The following is a 19,682-nucleotide window of genomic DNA, read 5'->3' as shown; positions in this document are numbered from 1 at the left end:
TGCCCTGGGAAAGGTTTAGAAATAAGGGGTGCTGGTTTGTTAAAAAGACCAAGAAAAAGGGTTTCACTTCAAATGACCATGATGCCAGGGGATTTTGTTCAGAAGAAAAAAGATGACAAGAAAAAAGAAAGATTTATTCCAACACAGAACTAAATTTAGTCTTTAAAAATTACAACAATAATAATAATTACATAAACATTTTTCTGTCCAAAAATGAAGAAGATTTGTGTCAAATCTGTACATTTAACATACCAACCTAATTTCCAGGGGTTCTGCTTATGGTGTACAAAATATCCAACATCAATCCCGCTTCCCAGGCTATGATCATCCAGGTGTTTATATTTAATACCATATTGGATGCAGCAGTAAAGTTCCAGGGTCTCTACTTTTATAGAATCCGAACCAGACCCTCGGTTGAACCCAAATAGGTTTACCAGGCAAAAACACGATTTTATTGACTTCCATAAGCTACAAAGTTACTGCCGAACCTGGGAATGCATGCTTACATGGGTGTCGATCACGGGGGGGATGGGGGGGATATATCCCCCCCAATATTTCAAGTGGGGGGGATGGCCTGTATTATCATCCCCCCCAATAATTTAGGGTAGAAAATTTATAATAATGATGATGAAAAAATGAAAAGTTTGATCATGATGATTATAGTGATGATTATAGTATGCCATCAATCAGTTTTTTTCCCTCGCAATTTGTGTATATTGTTATTAAATAAAAACATTCTTTCCAGGACTTTTGAACAGATGGGTGGAGGTTCAAAATGAAAAAGAATGAAATGTTTATGTATATGATATTTTTTAACACATGACATAAAAGGACCCCGACGAAAAACAACTTTTGTTGATAGGGTGTTCCATCCCACCAGTGGTAATATGATCATATTTTTAAAATGTTTTAATAAGTGAAATCAATTTATGGTTTCAGAAAGAATAATCATTCATTCCTCTCTAAAGCGTATCTTCGGATATGAACATCGGATGTTTTTTTTTTCATGTTATTGTTGTTATTGTTATGGACTTGAATAACTAAACTTGATTTATTTTTTCTCATTTTGGCAAAAAGAAATCTCTTTTGAGTTTGGAAAGGGATGACAGTTTTGCATTCTATATGAGCACACTCATGCGGTACGTAAATTTCATTTTAACACATATATTAGCTGATATTACACACTGATGGTTCAAGAAAATGTTGGAGAAACATCATAACATGACAGTTGAGTTTTGATTGTTTTTATGTTTGTTTTTGTTTCATGCACTTATAAAGCATTTAAAACATGTTAAAATCCAGGGTTAAAATCGTCTAAGGAATGACGGTAAGCCCGATGGCGCACGAGAAGCCACACAGTTTGTAATTTGTGCTGGTCTTAATTTGTCCGAATCTGCATTTTATCATCATGCATTAAGAAGAAAAAAAGATATTGCCAGTCGGGTTAGATTTAAGAGAGAAGTTGTATACATCATGTTCAATAAACAGATCACTTTGTACATGGTCCAGACAATTTTTGTCATTTTTTCTTTCGTATGAGTTTAGAATAGGCTTACTTGAAACACAAATTGAATTTTCAAAAAAATTATATAAGTACCGTACACTGCAACAATGAAAAAATTTCCAAGAACACAGTGGCGTAACTACGGGGGGCATGGGGGCACGTGCCCCCCCCCCCAATCGGCTGGCAAAAAAAAAAACGGGGAAGAGGAGAAAGGAAGAGAAACGTAGTGGAAATGAAGAAATTATTGTTCATTATAATGTTATATTATAATAATATTATGTTATAATACATAAGAAACATTTTTTCATAACTTTATTTTGCTCAGGCCTAGATGTCTTCATTGTCCCCGGTACTCGCATTGTCTGTTTAACGTTTTTAAGTCAATATACACCAAATATATTTCCTCGCACTTCGACTTATTGTTTTATGTAGTGACATATGGTTCTTTTTTATGACTACTTAAAGTGATTGCCCCATTTTAAGATGTTAGTATAAAACATTTCCTGTCCATGCTTACGTTCGCACTAGTAGATTGGTGAGATATGTCTGCTCTTCATGAATTCCTAAAAATCAGTCCTTAAAATGTCCCTTTTTCTGATCTGAATATCAAAAATTTTCAGCTCGCGCTTCGCACTCGCATCATTTGTTTAGTGAAATACGTATCGTATGGTCTTAGTGAATTCTTACAAACAGGCCTTAGAATGTCTCTCTTCAGGTCTGAATATCCTAAATTTTCAGCTCGCGCTTCGCGCTCGCAATATTTGATGAGTGAGATGCGTATTATCATGATTACAATGACTACAAAAAGTGCTTCATGTGTTTAGATGTAGCAAAATCAGCAAGCGCTTTGCACTCGCATTAGATGACTATGGTGAGATATGTATAGTCTTAATGGATTCCTAAAATATAGTCCTTAACATGTCCTTGTTTGGGGTCAATATTTGCAAAAATTTCAGCTTGCGCTTCGCGCTCGCATTGTTTGTTTAGCGAGACAGGTATGTATCATGATTACAAAAATTTGCTTATAATGTCCTTTTTTTTGTCTGCATATAAAAAATGTTCAGCTCGCGCTTCGCGCTCGCATTATTTGAGCAGTGAGATACATATCCGTTTAATGGCACTGTCCTTAAAATGTCCCTATTAGGTCAGTATACCTGGCAACTGAGCGCGCTTCGCGCGCTCACTAAGTGACTCAAACATTTTGCTGGTGCCCCCCCAATGCCGTGACTCACAGTACACCACTGCAAAAACACCATGCATATCAACCACTCCCAAATGTCCTAACTTGTGATTTTAGTGGGGGTAATGTTGAAAGATCCCCATCCACAAAAACATTTGTGTCAATCATCCCCCCCAACCAAGAATACCGATCGACACCCATGCATGCTTATTGTCATTTAAATATTAAAATATAATTATACAGACGCCATACAAATAAGGACAGACATGTAACCCTAATCGTTCGTGCCTAAGCTTTCCCCTCAATATTCCATGTGTTTTCCCCACCCCCAAATCTGTATCTGTCTCTCCACTTCTCTCATCTTACTCTTTCTCCTTTTCATCGGTAAACCTGGTAAAGCTTTGGATCAAAAGAACCAGCCAGATAGAAAGGAATGTTATTAAACAAGTGGAATGCCTCTGGCGGTCTCACCTGCATCACACGATTCAATATAGCAGCAGTGCTGACTTTGAAAACTACTATAACTTGCACAAGATGTTCAGTGATACTTGGTTACTCTTATGTACACGTTTTATGAACGAGACCAATACACTTACAGAGATATGATGGTAATTCAACAAATACCCCCAACATGGCCAAAGTTCATTGACCTTACATGACCTTTGAACTTGAACATGTGACCTAAAACTCGCACGGGATGTTCAGTGATTCTTGATTACTCTTATGTCCAAGTTTTATGAACTAGACCAATATACTTTCAAAGTTATGATGGTAATTCAACAGATATCCCCAATTCGGCCAAAGTTCATTGACCCTAAATGACCTTTGACCTTAGTCATATGATGTGTAACTCGTGCAGGATGTTCAGTGATACTTGATTAACCTTATGTCTAAGTATCATGAACTAGGTGTATATATTTCCCAAGTTATGATGACATTTACAAAACTTAACCTTAGGTTAAGATTTTGATGTTGATTCCCCCAACATGGTCTAAGATCATTGACCCTTAATGACCTCTGACCTTGGTCATGTGACATGAAACTCAGGCAGGATGTTCAGTAATATTTGATCAACCCTATGGCCAAGTTTCATGAACTAGGTCCATATGCTTTCTAAGTTATGTTGTCATTTCAAAAACTTAACCTTCGGTTAAGATTTGGTGTTGACGCCGCCGCCGTCGGAAAAGCGGCGCCTATAGTCTCACTCTGCTATGCAGGCGAGACAAAAACGAGAAGTAAGAAGGGTGCAGTTTCATTTTGCTTCTGATAAATTGAAGGAAAAATAGCTTTCCTTTGATTTCATTCAAAAAGCCCTCACGCTACAACGCAACTAAATTCGTAAAAAAACATTGTTAGGCCAATAACGAAATTACGATATGATGAAACGCCGAACCGTGACAACATGCATTGAAGGCAAAAGAAAGAAAAAAAAAATTACGATACATTGGGTCAGATGCATAAAAAGTAGCAATTGCTTTTTCTAGGCTTTTGCCTTGCTTTTGATTTGTTTCGTATGCATAAACATGAGCGAGCATATGCTTTTGCCAGTAAGTTCAAGAAATCGCTGACTGCTAGCATCTCCTTGACGATTAATCTATTGCTAAAATCAAACATCTCGCTTGCGTGTTTAAGCACTTGCTTGGGTTTTTTTCAAGCACGGTCAGGATAGCTTCAGCTTTTGCTTGATCAGGGCGTTCACGTTTTTTAATCATGTTTAAGAGAGAACATCAAGATATACCGTAGCCTACATGTACATGTTTAATAAGTATAAGTATTTATTTATTGTCCATAATTGGAAATTCTTCTTGTTTACATGCCGTGAAAAATGATATACAACACATTGTAAAAATTTAACATGAACAATGCAGTCTACATTTGGAACATGACAATAAACATAATAAATCATACATAATAATTCATAACATTTAAATAATAAGTGCAAATTAAATGTTAAATATATAGAATTATCAAAAAGAAACAAGGTAGTTTGACACCAAGCGGTAATTTGCTGAAACATGATCGTTTACTTGCGCTTGAAGCAATTGCTTGCCAGCAATTGCTACTTTTATGCATCTGCCAATTATCACAGCCTCGTATCGTGCATGTTTGTTCCCCCTTTAATGATTACGAGGCCGAAACGATGTGTAAAACATCTAGGCCTACTCTGCGCAATAAATATATATATATATATTGTAAATAAATGAATGAAGAGAACAATGGTAGGCGTAGCTTAAATCAACCCTTTGGAAAAATTGGTGATGCCGAAAAAATGTCTCTGCCGGGAATCGAACCCGGGACCCCAGCTTTGAACGCCGGTGCCTTAGCCACTAGACCACAGAGACGGGTTAGTGGCTAGGGCGACCCCGATCCGATTGACCGTCAGATAGACAGATTTTCGACACTCTACCAATTATAATTTCCTTTGTCGGGTGAAGGTGGGTTTTGAACAATGACAAGCCGCCATGCCTCAGCTGGATCAAAGCTATTGCTTTGATACAGTACACGTATACCGTACATCATACCTAGTCTGCTGGGCAAACCCTTCGCTCGAGTTAAGGGTCTGAATGTGGAGCCTACTCATGCCTTGTGTACTGAAGGCTCTCTCGCGAATTGCTGTATTGGAACAGCAAGTTTTGTATGTGCTAGTCTTTGCGTGGAGGCACACTTGTTGATCAAAGTTCCAATGAGGGTCTGTGCCTGCAGACTACATCATACCTCTGTGGTCTAGTGGTTTCGGCATCACCAATTTTTCCAAAGGGTAGATAGCTCTGGGGAACCTTGATTTAAGCTACGCCAACCATTGTTCTCTTCATTCATTTCTTTACAATATTTAAAATAAAAAGAGTTGCCAAAGCTGTTGTACATGTATAACTTCACACACACACACACACACACACACACACACACACATATATATATATATATATATATATATATATATATACATATATATATATATATAAACATATATATATAGGCCTATATATATATATATATATATATATATATATATATATATGTATATATTTGTGTGTGTGTATATATATACATACACACACCCTCACACACACAAATATATATATATACAGCGCGTCCCAAAAAAAAATGTCCCTGTGACATAGGACTGAATTAATTCTAAAATGTGGTAGTATTCTCAAATAAATGTTCATGAGTAGAAAGCTTATGTCATGATCTAACTTCTATGAAAATTTCATTGGTCTCGCTTCAGCGGTTTTTAATACACACTCTGTTACGTAACAGTGGTGCATTTTAGCCCATTCCAAGTTTGCAGCATTGATGCATATCTGCATTGTCTATGGCATGTTAACCCCCATTTTTACATCCAGGATCTGAGCAGGGACATTTCCCTAATCATATCCAGGCTCATCAAATTATAAACTTGGGCATGTTCAGAAGGGCAAGAAATATAAAAAAAATAAAGTTTTTTGATGATTGATAAGGGGAAACAGTGCACCAACTTGAAAGAAAATGTGAATGATGGATGAGTAAAATAAGCTCAAAAATAAAGGGGAATCCGCAAGTTAAACACCCTTTGCGAAAAAGGAACTTTACCAGAGAAAAAATTGACTTTTTTTCTTTTTAAAGTTACATGTACATTGAATTAACTTGACCACAGTAGCTTATTAACTAAAAAAACCCAATAAAAACAAAAAAAAATGCAGTATTAGGCATGAATTAGGCATGAAACAAACATGACCCGTTGTCTTAATCATTGTGCATCTCCCATTTTCAAACATGAAATGAGCTGTCAAATATTGTTTTTGCCCTTCTAAACATGCTCAAAGTTGTGATTTGATGAGCCTGGTTAGATTATGGAGATTTCCCTGGTCAGATAAGGGAATTCCTTGGTCAGAATGGTCAAAGGGGGTTGATATGCTAGAAAGTGCAGAACATACAGTAGTGCTGCATGCATGCAAACTTGGAATGGGCTGAAAAGCACCACTTTTACATAATAGACTGTGTATTCAAAACCACTGATCTGAGACCAATGAAATTTTTATAGAAGTTAGAACATGAGATGAGCTTCCTAGTTAACCACATTTCATGGAGAATAATTTTTATTTTTTGAAGTAATTTAGCCCCATATAACAGGGACATTTTTTTTGGGACGCGCTGTATATATAGCTATGGAATAATAACTACTCTAATTCTTAATTGAGTGGTATGTTGTGAATCGTGTTGCTTATAATCTAAATAAGATAATAGAATAATAACAATTCATCCGCAATCCACAGGAGTCAAAAGAAACCCTAGTGCGCTACAGGTGAATGAAACCATTAGACTGTTAGAGCATGTTAGCTCTTTAAAAAAAGGAGGAAAAAAAGTTTTAGTACGCTTGACAATTAATGAAAAGGTTATGCACACTTGAATATCGAGATCACTAATTATGATTGTACATCGTCTGAGTAGGGAGTTTTCGCCACCACGACGGGAACGTTAGACGTGCACTTCGTGTGCAAAATTGTAGTTGCTACTATGGTAAGAGCGATGTGACTCGTGCTTAACGACCGGTTTGACAACTTCAGACTTAATAAACGCTGGTCTGAGTGGACTTTATTGGAAAAAATCTACCAATTAACCGCGTACGGCGATGCCGTCAGCAATCATAAAACTTATACCCCCTTTATGTTTAAATATACTATAATAATTATGACTTTAATCAATTTTATTAGAATATTCAGACTTTCGTCAAGATGGATTGTAAAGAAAGTGCAAAGATAATCAAATATCGAAATATTATTTACTTAACTGTCTCATTTGGTTTTCATATAAGTATTAGTCGATTTGACAGTCCCATAGGCTCAATACACCAACCTAGAAATGTTCTTTCCGATGAAGATTTTTTCTTGAAACGTGTTCCTATGGGGTCCTAGACCAAATTCAGCTTGGTTGCCCAAAGTTGCCGTTTGGACAATTTTGCTAATTTGCATAAATCCAAAACGGCCGCCAGATGCCATCTTAAAGACTTAATTTTTGAACCACTTGCCCCCAAATGATGAGTAAAGACTCCTTTTAGAGTTTTAGGGGGATGTAGAATCGATTTCTTTTATAATGTTTGCAATATAAGGTCATCTTCAGGTCAAATCCAAGATGGCCGCCAGATGCCATCTTGAAAAATTGACTTTTGATCTCTTAGCCCCAGAATGACGAGTAATACCTCTGTTTAGGGGTTTTGGGGTGTGTAGAATCTCTTTCCGCTATCTATTTTGCAATATAATGTCATATTCAGGTCAAATCCAAGATGGCCGCCAGATGACGCCATTTTGAAAAAAAACTTTTGAACCCTTTGTCCAAGAATCATGAATAATACCTCTTTTCGTGAGTTATTTGATATGTTGATTCCATTTCTGGTAATAATTTTGCAATATATATAGGATCATTCTGTTAAAAAAAAGATGGCCGCTAAACGCCATATTAAAAAAAAACTACTTCCCGAGACTATTGAACTTTGAACCTTGAAGATACTCTCCCCAAAAAGTACACGCTGTCTAAAGAGGGTTACTATTATATGTAGGAGCTCATGGAAGGGTATTTCAGTAAGAATGATTCATTTCTTTTAATTTCTCCACTTTTAGTGGTCAAGTCAGGTCTCAGATGGTCAGATGGTTGATATATTTCGGCATTAACCGCTCACCTTAGAATGAAACCATTCAAGGTTTGGGCTATGACCCATTTCGGGAGTTCTCATCATTTTTTTTATGTCCAGCCATATTTTTATATTGAAAGGACTTAAAAGTATTATTTTTTATTAAAAAGTGATAAATCCGTATTTTTCAGAAAATTTGTTAACTTATTACCTTCCTTTATAATAATCATTGGACTTTTCGTCCTGACAAAAGCCTTTGACTTGGTCAGCACGAGTGCACTTTTTAGCCTCCTGTAGAAGATAGGCTCCCCAAGACTGATTCATGGTCACATCATTACATGAGCACAGTTTGCTACAATGCTGGAACATCTGGTAGCTTCCCTCAATTCCTGTGAGCAGTGGCGTGAAGCAATTATGCTGTGCCTGGCTCTGACACTCACTGGGATCTTCTTCTTCATGCTTCCTTAGTATGCATTTTGCGGATGCAGAGAAGGCATCTACATGTATATCTTGATGAAATTTCCAGCATTATGCTAGCTTGAATTTTCCCTATTTATTCAAATCAACATTTTTCTGGGGTGGACTTGACCTTTAACATTGCAAAACAGAAACACATTGAAGGATTGCACAATGAAAATGGACCCTTGCTGAAATTCTTTTTTTTTAAATCATATCCTCATTAAACGACATTTTGACCTTGATCATGTCACCAAAGACTTGTCAGTGACACTTGATTACTCTTATGTCCAAGTTTTGTTAATCAGATCCATACACTTTCAAAGTTATGATGGTGTAAAGCTATTTAAATCATTCCATTTGATTGTTTGATAGTATACATATTTTGAATTGTTTCTTTTTTTGTTAATATAAAAAGACTTCATGATACATGATCCTGCTCAATTCCTGTCGATTACACATTCTTCTGATGGGGAAATTTTTGAACCATTATACACTCATGGCCTTTTTTTTAAATTTGTTTACTTTTCAAATTCACTGTTATATGTTTTGCTTGCTACTTTCTTTATGAATAAAATCATTTAATTTTTTTCTTGTATTTCTTTTTTTAAAACCAAAATGTCATTTTTTTTCCAGACAAGCACCTCCTCTTAATTTTTCCCCCAAATGTATAAAATATAGGATTTATGTAGCGCATGTATTCACATTAACCATGCTAACCTAGTCTATCGATTTCGGTGCTCACACGCTGTAAAAAAATAAAGAGCAAATTTATCACTTCCAGTGTTTTTATAATGGTTGCACTACCAGTGCTGATTTTCTAGTTCTAATTTAAACTAGAAAATCAACACTCGAAGTGCAGTCACTATACAGTGCGTATCAAAAAAAAGTTTACACTTAGAAAAAGTCCTGTAAAATTATACATTTGTAATATTCTGAAGATTTTTCCACATTTTCACATTGGTACAGATCCATTTAAGCAAATGACGATATAACTGTCGAAAAATATTTCCGCTCGAGTGAGCACCACTTACTTTTGAAAAGTTAGTGAAAAATGATTTGCGCAGAACTTTGAAATATTTATGCGAATAAAAGTAGACCTTAATCATGAAGAACACATGGAATTTAGCTAGTAAAACTGATTTGAAGATATCTTTTACCTTTTTACCTTGTTTCCTTGCCCAAAACACTTCGAAGAGTGCATTGCGCCCTACCCCACTCCCCCACACACCGAGGCCATCGTGACGATATTTTGCTTTACACTGAACTGTGATTTACATGAAATGGCTTAGGCTTGATTTTCATTTTGTTTAATCATTGTCAAGCTTGGGAAAAGTGTGGAGAAACAAGTATTAAATGAAAAATGTAATGTAAACCCACTTTAAATGATACAAACTAAGTGAAAAACTGCTGGAGATGTCTGATATAAACCTTTGTTCAGATTTAGTTATGTCCTCAGATCCAGCTGGCACAAAAAGGGTAAAGGTTGTGCTCTCTAAGTTTTAAAATTTCAATTTGGATGGCGAAATTGTTACAAAATGCTTGAATTTATCCGGTTTATTTCAATTGACTAAAAGTGCAAGGGAAATGTGTGAGAAACGTTTCGCAGGGTAAGTTTGATTTCGCCCTTTCTCCTTGACACAGCGTGAAAACAAGCATTTCTGCGCAAACTGATTTCTGCGAGCTTTACAAAAATGGACAGTGCTCACTCAAGTGTAATATTCTATCAAAAATTTTACTTTCATTGGATAGATGAGACCCAAACCCAAGATTATATGTGAAAAAATTACCCTCATGTTGTATATTTTTTAATTCTCAGAGCTTTTTCAAAGTGTAAACTTTTTTTGATATGCACTGTATAAGCACTTCAAGTGCTAAGTTGGCACTTCATTTTTTACAGTGCAGCTTTTTTGGGGAAGTACTTCCTGTCGGTACCCATTTACCTAACCAGGGGGCCGTTTCACTTAACTGTCCGTAAGTTAATAGTTACTTTTTAAGGACGGTTGGTGGTTCTTCATTGTGGTAAGTGATATTCACCATGAGATATCTTCATTGATTATTATTTTGCACGGAAGAAAGCTTCACCGGTTTTACTTAAAGTCGCTCTTTACTTGCAAACAACTTCATGAAACACCCACCCGGGTTGAGTACAATACAATGTGGAAAAAAAATTCTTGTTGAAGGAAAGCACACGATGGCTGGAATCGATCCAAAGACGAGAGTCTTAACCACTAGGCCACGACATTCCCACATATATTTATTGATGCAGATTCTCAAGGGGCAAGTCGAGGGATCATTTATTTATTCACAAATAGTTAAGGAAATAACAGGCTTTACCATACATTTTGCAAGTTTTCCTTTCGTCAAAAGAAAATAATTCCCCCAAAAAATATTACAAGGCAATAAAAAATGATAGATATTGGTCTGCTGAGATTGCATTTTCTTTTTAACCGCTTGTTCCTTATCTGTCATCAAAAAATCTTAATTGGGACAATTTTCACGAACTTTAAACAGTTTATAACCGTATTGCTATTTATACAATAATCAGTATATTTACCCAACTCTGTAAAGCACGCGATTTGTGACTTGATGTTTGCAAATGAAAGCTTATTCTGCTGAATTTATATTGTCGAAGTCAGAGATATTAGAATAAAACGACAGCTGTAATTGTTCTTGTAACCAATACAACATATTTTGAGGGTATGTAAGGGTTTCTCACTTTCGGGTTGGGGAGGGGGATAGGAGTTGGTTTGGGTGTGCCGCAGTGGCTGATCCAAGATTTCTTAGGAGAGGGGCAAAATAGGATAAAATGCCCTTTCTTGTAAGAAAAAAGTAAGGGCAAAAAAAAAAAAAAAAATCGAAAATAAAGAAAAATCCCCAAGATGGGATCGAGGGAAAGAGTGATATTTTTTAATCTCTTTCATTGACAGTTCGTGGTGTCGCCGTGATTTATCTAAACCCTTGTTTCATGTTAAAGAAACAATTGAGTTGGATACTATAGCTCCTTTCATGAAGGATGGGGAGGGGTGCCTTAAATACTTTGAAATTATATGTCTACTTTTATTTTACTTTTTGTTTACTTTAACAAGGTGTGCATTATCATGATTATCGTAGGAAGTTCGGGTGCAAATCTATCCCTGCGTTAACGGGTATAATTTATATTACATTTATCATTCTAGATGTTTGTTTAACATCACGGGATGATACATGTATATTCCCTGATTTTAATAATAGGGGGCGTTTATTTACCATGGTGTCATAAAATAATCTGCGAAATGAATCGACCATATTTGGTTACGAAAACGTTGCAATCAATTTTGATTGGTTGAGTGATCACTGTGAATGAGGTCACATGATAGAATGAGGAGCAAATTGGGTGTGCACCATTTAGTTTATCAACAAAAATCCTCATTTTTCTCCGCGCCTTACTTTAATTCGAGAATCGAACAGGGAGATCTTATATTTCGTAGCCTGTAGAGTATTTTCTTCTGAGATTTTGCTACATGAAGAGGAGCAGCGTCGTTTTAAATAATCAATTGTCGAATGACTGGTCAATTTCAACTACATTATGTGATTTTGTAACTACCCTAGTGTGAGTTTGCTTCGTTTTCATGGTCAGTGGTTGTCTATTGTGCCCGCCGCACATTATTACAAAGGAGGCTGCGAAAACTGTTGGATTTCCAATACTGTAGAAGCTGTTATTTTCGCGTACAGAATTTTTCGCGAATCGCGGGGGTCCCGACATTTTCGCGGGTTGTTAAATTCGCGATCGGAAGATGTAGAAAACATTTCCACAGCATTTAAAAGAAGCAAAACTAGTGCTAATCACGTGCAAATCTCTACTCCTCAAAGTCCCATGCTGATGTGTGTTTTGTACATAAATATGTCCCTGTAAAAACAGTTACAAACTGTGGAAAAAGGTGGTTTAAATTTCATTTTTTTTACCTTTAGATCTGAAAATTCATCATGCCACAGTTTGATCTGTAATTTATAGGGTTAAGCAATCTTTAGAATTTGTGTTTTGTTCTATTAATTTTTCAAAAAGTTGGTAAAACTGCAAAAATGTGGAATTTTGTGAACAGAATCTTCAACTGTAAAAGCTCTGGTCATGTGACTTATGAATATTAATGAGTATGCAAATAGCTGCCATACGTGTGTAATAGAGTCAATCAGATGACAATAATATCAAATTATTTCATGGAAAATACATTTTAATATTACAATGAGTGTATAGATATTGATAAAATAATGTTAGAAAATACCTTAGGCTCTGATTTTGTTGAGAAATTAAAAAAAGTGAAATTCTAGCTAACTTTTTGAATCACTAACTGTACTTTCTAAGCCTTATTTTTTGTACATATAGAGGTGCATATCACCATTTTCTCACTACACAGTATGTTTTCAATAGCAAAGCTTTGCTGTTGGGGACATTGGCACTGACTAACAAGTGTGTCAATATTTTCGCGTGTTGTTAAATTCGCGGCCGATCGGCAATTCGCGAAATCCGCGAAAATAAAACCCCCGCGAAAATTACAGCTTGTACAGTATATAAAGAAGTAAGTATAAATCAGAGTAAGTTTGTAAAATGCTACTATATACCAAGAGGGAAGAAACAACAAAGAAAGGTAGGGAGGGAATGAAAGTTAAGGTGTCATCGTTGCTAACATCCGGGTCCGTTTCGTAAAGACATAACTATGGTAACTTTTCAATTATGGCCATCATGACCATGGTTACATTGATTGGGATTGACCGCAGAGCCATGTTATACTGGCAGTTGTCATAATGATAAAGTTACAACTGTTTAAGTCCGGTAAACAGGGTGAAGAAACGGGCCCAGCTCCTTTCAAACTCAGGCTGCACTGTTGGATTTCAAATATATTCATCAGTAGATTACGGAATATGTTTGTTATTTTACTCCAAAGGACAGAGCATTAAAGATGGGATACATAGTAAAATGATTGGGAAAGGAAGAGGGAAATAGATGGATAAATAAAAGGTAAATAAATAGGTCTAGACATGAAAGGGTGGAGGGGTGAGAGGGGAAATAAAGAGAGAAGGGGTGAAGTTGTGGTGAAGACGCAAGTTATTTTGCATAGCATTTTCCTCCATTCGGCAGGTTCGGTTACATGTACAAAGTTTAAATGGACAATTCACCTCGAGAAAAAAAGCTTTCTGTAAATCCAAAGTAGAGTACTTCAAGCTTATTGTTAAAGTCATTAAGAAAATGGATCAAAGATTTTGAAAAGAAGTCTTTAGAAAAAAAAAAGAATTGACATCATAATGTAAAGCAACGTCAATATACAGTTCGTCCCAGAAAAAAACGAAACCGAGATTTATCGATGATTTATCATTACTTAATGAATAATACAATAGACAAGTGACCTATCATTGTTAAGCTCAAAATCTCCTCTTTCATCTGAAATTTGAAAATGGTTTGTATTGTACCATGTATCTATCATTAGACAAATCATGTCACACCTGATTATGCATAGAAATAAAAGAAATGAGCCATCAGGAACAATGAAAAACAAATGAAATTCATGTAGTTTATGTTATATGCAGCTGTTTGTTTATGACGTCACAATGCAAAACTTGAAATTCAAATAAATTTCTTAATCTTCATGGCCCGTATTCTGAAGTCGGGTTTAACTAAAACTCAGGTTTAAAGTTGTGGTTTAAGTATGGGAAGCCAATTGTTACATAAATCACTAACGATAGAGATATCATATCTCAGCTCATTTGGCTCTCAAATCATTCATAATTGTCTAGGAAGTATATCAGATTATTGTCTTCACCATCGATGAATCAGGAAAGAGCACAGTAAACATAAGAAACGTAAAACTAAAAAAAAATGATACTTTTGGCTTCCCATACTTAAACCACAACTTTAAACCTGAGTTTAAGTTAAACCTGACTTCAGAATATGGGCCCATGGGTTTCCTCAAACCTTTATATTTTTTATTATTATTCTTTCTGCTATTTTTACATTAGTTATCGTTTGAAGATCTAATGTAATATTTAAACAACGAAACCAAATCCCAACCGACATTATTTTTTGTCAAAGTTGTCATTCACTCAGTGGCCCCTTTCATGAACCTTGTTATAATAACAAAATAACTTGCTATATTAGTTTTAAGCTACTGAAATCCTTCAATTTCATTAGTTGATTTTGTATACATGTAGATAGAAATTGTGCATTGTAATGACAAAAACAACTGCGACATCGGTGTTAGGCTATTTAGATAATTCCATTTGCTTGGCTGATAGTAAACTTGCTTTGAATTTTTTTTTTTTTTTTGTTATTATAAAAAGACTTCATGAAACATGATCTTGCTCAATTCCTGCTGATTACACATTCTTCTGACGGGGAACTTTCTTAACCATTATAAAATCATGACAGTTTTTTTTCATTTGTTTATTAATTTTTTCAAAATCATTGTTATATATTTTGCTTGCCACTTTCTTTATGAATAACATCATTTCATTTTTTTTGTATTTTTTTCTTTTTTGACCAAAATGTATTTTTTTCCAGACAAGCACCTCCTCTTATTTTTTCCCAAAATGTATAAAAATATAGGATTTATGTAGCGCAAATATTGACATCATTAGGTGATGATGGCGCTCCTATATTCCCCACTAACCTAGTCTATCGATTCCGGTGCTCACAGGTTTTTTTTGGGGGGGAAAGTACTTCCTGTCGGTACGCATTTACCTCACCAGGGGGCCGTTTCACTAGACTGTCCGTAAGTTAAGAGTTACTTTCAGCACAGGTGATGGTCCTTCATTGTGGTAACTGATATTCACCATTAGATATGTTCATTGATTATTATTTAGCACGTAAAAAAGCTTCACCTGTTTGCAAACAGCTTCATGTAACACCCACCCGTGTTGAGTGCAACACAATGTGGAAAACCATTCTTGTTGAAGGAAAACACACCATGGCTGGGAATCGAACCAAAGACGAGAGTCTTAACCACTAGGCCACGACATCCCCACATATTTTCAAGCGGCAAGTTGAGGGATCATTTTTTTTTTTTAATATATACACAAAAAAAAAGTAAGTCCCCCCTTAAACAAACATCAATAATTTCCGAACCAATGCGAGTTTTTAATATATTTTTACATGAGCGTGTAGGTAATTTTATAAACTACCCTCTGAGTAAATGTTATGTCCGTATTTTACGTCATGCTTTAGTGAGCACCGTCAGAAGGCAAAAATGTCACTTTTCAAAAGTCACAAGCCAAATATCACGACTTTGATTTCATTTTATTGGAACGAATTCCACATTCTCATCATGAAAAATAGTCACAAGGCCTGTAAAAGGTACTTTCTAAAAGACAATACAACTTTTTAGGCTAAATTTCACGGTTGAATAAACACAAGTCCAAATTTGCTATAATTTGATTTTTTTACACATTTCTATCAATAAAAATGATCGAATATGATGACAGTTATTTTTGGGAAGAGTATCTTCAACAATGTTCATCGTTTCACGGTTCAATGAACATTTATTGAAAACAAAAAATATGATTTTCAAATATCATAGGCAAGTATTGTTTCATTTTGGTAACTGAAAATGATCTTTTCTCAACTTTTTCGTTATGTTCATGACCAATTAACATGCTTCAATGATTCAAAGGCGTTTAATTAAACATTCACGCTTGAATGAACATGTGGAATGTGATTTGCTCTTTTTTACGTTATTGGAAAAAATACAATTTGTAACTATGGATATCTGTCACAAACCTCCTTGCATAGTTCATTTGATTAGATTTTTATGAAAATCCCGATGTATCATGCACCAGTGAGCACACGATATTCGAAAATTATGCAAATGAGAAGGAAGTTCAAGGCCTTGGCCCCACTCTGTGCCGTATCGAATGGTTATTTTGGTGTGCGCACCTTTTGGATAGTATTACTCTGATGCCATGTGCGAAGTTTCAGGAAATAACTGTTGGCAGAAGTAACAAAAATCGTGCATGAAACAAACCCTCATTTCACATTTGTTAAAATTCTGATTTCCTCTCTCATAGACATTGTGTACATTATGGGTGCATATGTTTAAGAATAAGTAACCCCTTATTCAATATGGTGGAACTTTTTTTCAAGGCTGTCTTTAGCAATGTCATTTGGCAGTAATGTTTATCAACCTATGGGCGGAATTCTGTGCAAAAAATAAATCGATTTTTTATTTATGGATGAGTGAGCACGCATCAAAGTGGGAAAAGGGGTATTTTCAATGTCACAGACTCATTTTAATGGGTAATAAAGTGAATTTTGGGGGCAAATTCGGTTTCAAATGTGACTTTAATTGCTGTTGTTTTTATCATCCACCATTTCTATCACCACACACTTTCCGAACTTTTAATATTTTCATGGTTGAGCGAGCACATTCGAAAACTTAGGAATGGATACTGCATAAATGTATTCTTTTCCTAACAATTTCTCAGGATCAGTTTAATTTATGGACAAATCAGTGGTGGATCCAGAATTTTAAAATGGGGGAGGGGCCTATAATCGGGGGAGCCACCAACATTTTCAAATTTTAACATGATCTAACAAGTTGTAGAGAATACTACCATAAACCCCCTATGATGATACGTCACAATACAGGGGCCGGGGAACGGTTTTCAAAGTGAGGGTGCTGAGCCAAAAGTAGGGGGGCTGACCATGCAAAAAATCACAATCGTATGGTCATTTTTACATTTTTGTACATGCTTTTGGAAAAAAAAGTGGGGGGCTGAAGCCCCCCCCCCCCACTTCCACGGCCCCTGCAATACATTGTGCTCACTCAACCATAAACATACGATATCAAAATTGAGTGTGGAGTGGCTAAATGATGGATAGTAAAACAGCATTAACACCATAAATTTCACCTAAAAACAACTTTTGCCCAACTTTGTAATTGCACAATCTGAAAAACGACTCTTGTGACTTTCAAAAATGTTCATTTTTAATTCAATCTTTAATTACTCATGCATGACTCAACCGATCAATCCCATTTTTCCCCAGGAGTTGTTTAATGAGTGTAGAAAAATACCTACGAAATATCATATCTCAAAATAATTCCGTTCAAAAGTTACAGCAATTTGATTTAGGGGGGACTTACTTTTTTTGTTGTGTATATATTCACAAAGAGGTATGGAAATACAATGCTTCAGCATATATTTTGCAAATTTTCCTTTCCACAAAAGAATATCATGCCCCCATAAATACTACAAGGCAATAAAATAATGACAGATATTGATCTGCTGAGATTGCACTTTCTGTTTGCCGGGCTGTTCCTTATCTGTCATAAAAACTTAAATTGGACAATTTTCACGAACTTTAAACAGTTCTTTAAGGTTAAATTGGTATTTATCCTAGAATCAGTAAGTTTACCCAACTCTGTAAAGTACGCGATTTGGGACTTGATGTTTGCTAAAGATTATTATGTCAAATTTATATTGTCGAACACAGAGATATTAGGAAAAAACGAAAGCTGTAACTGTTCTTGCAACCAACATATCATATTTTGAGGGTAAGGGTTTCTCACGTTCGGGGTGGGGACTGGGTTGACGCAATGGCTGATCCAAGATTTCTTAGGAGAGGGGCAAAATAGGATAAAATGCCCTTTCTTTAAAGAAAAAGTAAGGGCAAAACAAACAAAAAATCGAAAATAAAGAAAAAGCCCCAAAATGGGAGGGAAGGAGTGATATTTTTTAAAATCTCTTTCATTGACAGTTCGTGGTGTCGCCGTGATTTCTCTTATCCCTTGTTTCATGTTAACGAAACAATTTAGATGGATACTATAGCGCCTTTCATGAAGGATGGGGAGGAGGTGCCTTAAATACTTTGAAATTATATGTCTACTTTTATTTTACTTTATGTTTACTTTAACAAGGTGTGCATTATCGTAGAAAGTTCGGGTGCAAATCTATCCCTGCGTTAACGGGTATAATTTATATTACATTTATCATTCTAGATGTTTAGTTAACATCACGGGATGATACATGTATATTCCCTGATTTTAATAATAGGGGACGTTTATTTACCATGGTGTCATAAAATAATCTGCGAAATGAATCGACCATATTTGGTTACGAAAACGTTGCAATCAATTTTGATTGGTTGAGTGATCACTGTGAATGTGGTCACGTGATAGAATGAGGAGCAAATCGGGTGTGCACCATTTAGTTTATCAACAAAAATTCTCATTTTTCTCCGCGCCTTACTTTAATTCGAGAATCGAACAGGGAGATCTTATATTTCGTAGCCTGTTTGTAGAGTATTTTCTTCTGAGATTTTGCTACATGAAGAGGAGCAGCGTCGTTTTAAATAACCAATTGTATGTATGTATGTTTTATTTATTTAAATACGGGATAAAAAAAACCTGCTATCAGCCGCAAGGCTGTTTTTCAGCAAGTCCGTACATAAAAATTGAAAAACATAAAACAATAAATTATAAATCATGAACAAAATAATAAATACATGTACAAACATTTGAACAGATATAAGTTACATTGTACATGATAAAAATAGATATTGTCGAATGACTGGTCAATTTCAACTACATTATGTGATTTTGTAACCACCCTAGTCATGCTAGTGTGAGTTTGCTTCGTTTTCATGGTCCGTGGTTGTCTATTGTGCCCGCCGCACATTATTACAAAGGAGGCTGCGAGAACTGTTGGATTTCCAATACATAAAGAAGTAAGTATAAATCAGAGTAAGTTTGTAAATTGCTACTATACCACAAGGGAAGAAACGACAAAGAAAGATAGAGAGGGAATAACAATTAGGGTGTCATCGTTGCTAACATCCGGGGCCCGTTTCGTAAAGACACAACTATGGTAACTTTTCAATTACGGCCATCATGACCATGGTTACATTAATTGGGATTGACCGCAGAGCCATGTTATACTGGCAGTTGTCATAATGATAAAGTTATAAC

The sequence above is a fragment of the Lytechinus pictus genome, chromosome 6, assembly GCF_037042905.1.
Source record: "Lytechinus pictus isolate F3 Inbred chromosome 6, Lp3.0, whole genome shotgun sequence".
In the NCBI taxonomy this organism is placed as follows: Eukaryota; Metazoa; Echinodermata; class Echinoidea; order Temnopleuroida; family Toxopneustidae; genus Lytechinus; species Lytechinus pictus.
This window is presented reverse-complemented; position numbering follows the sequence as displayed.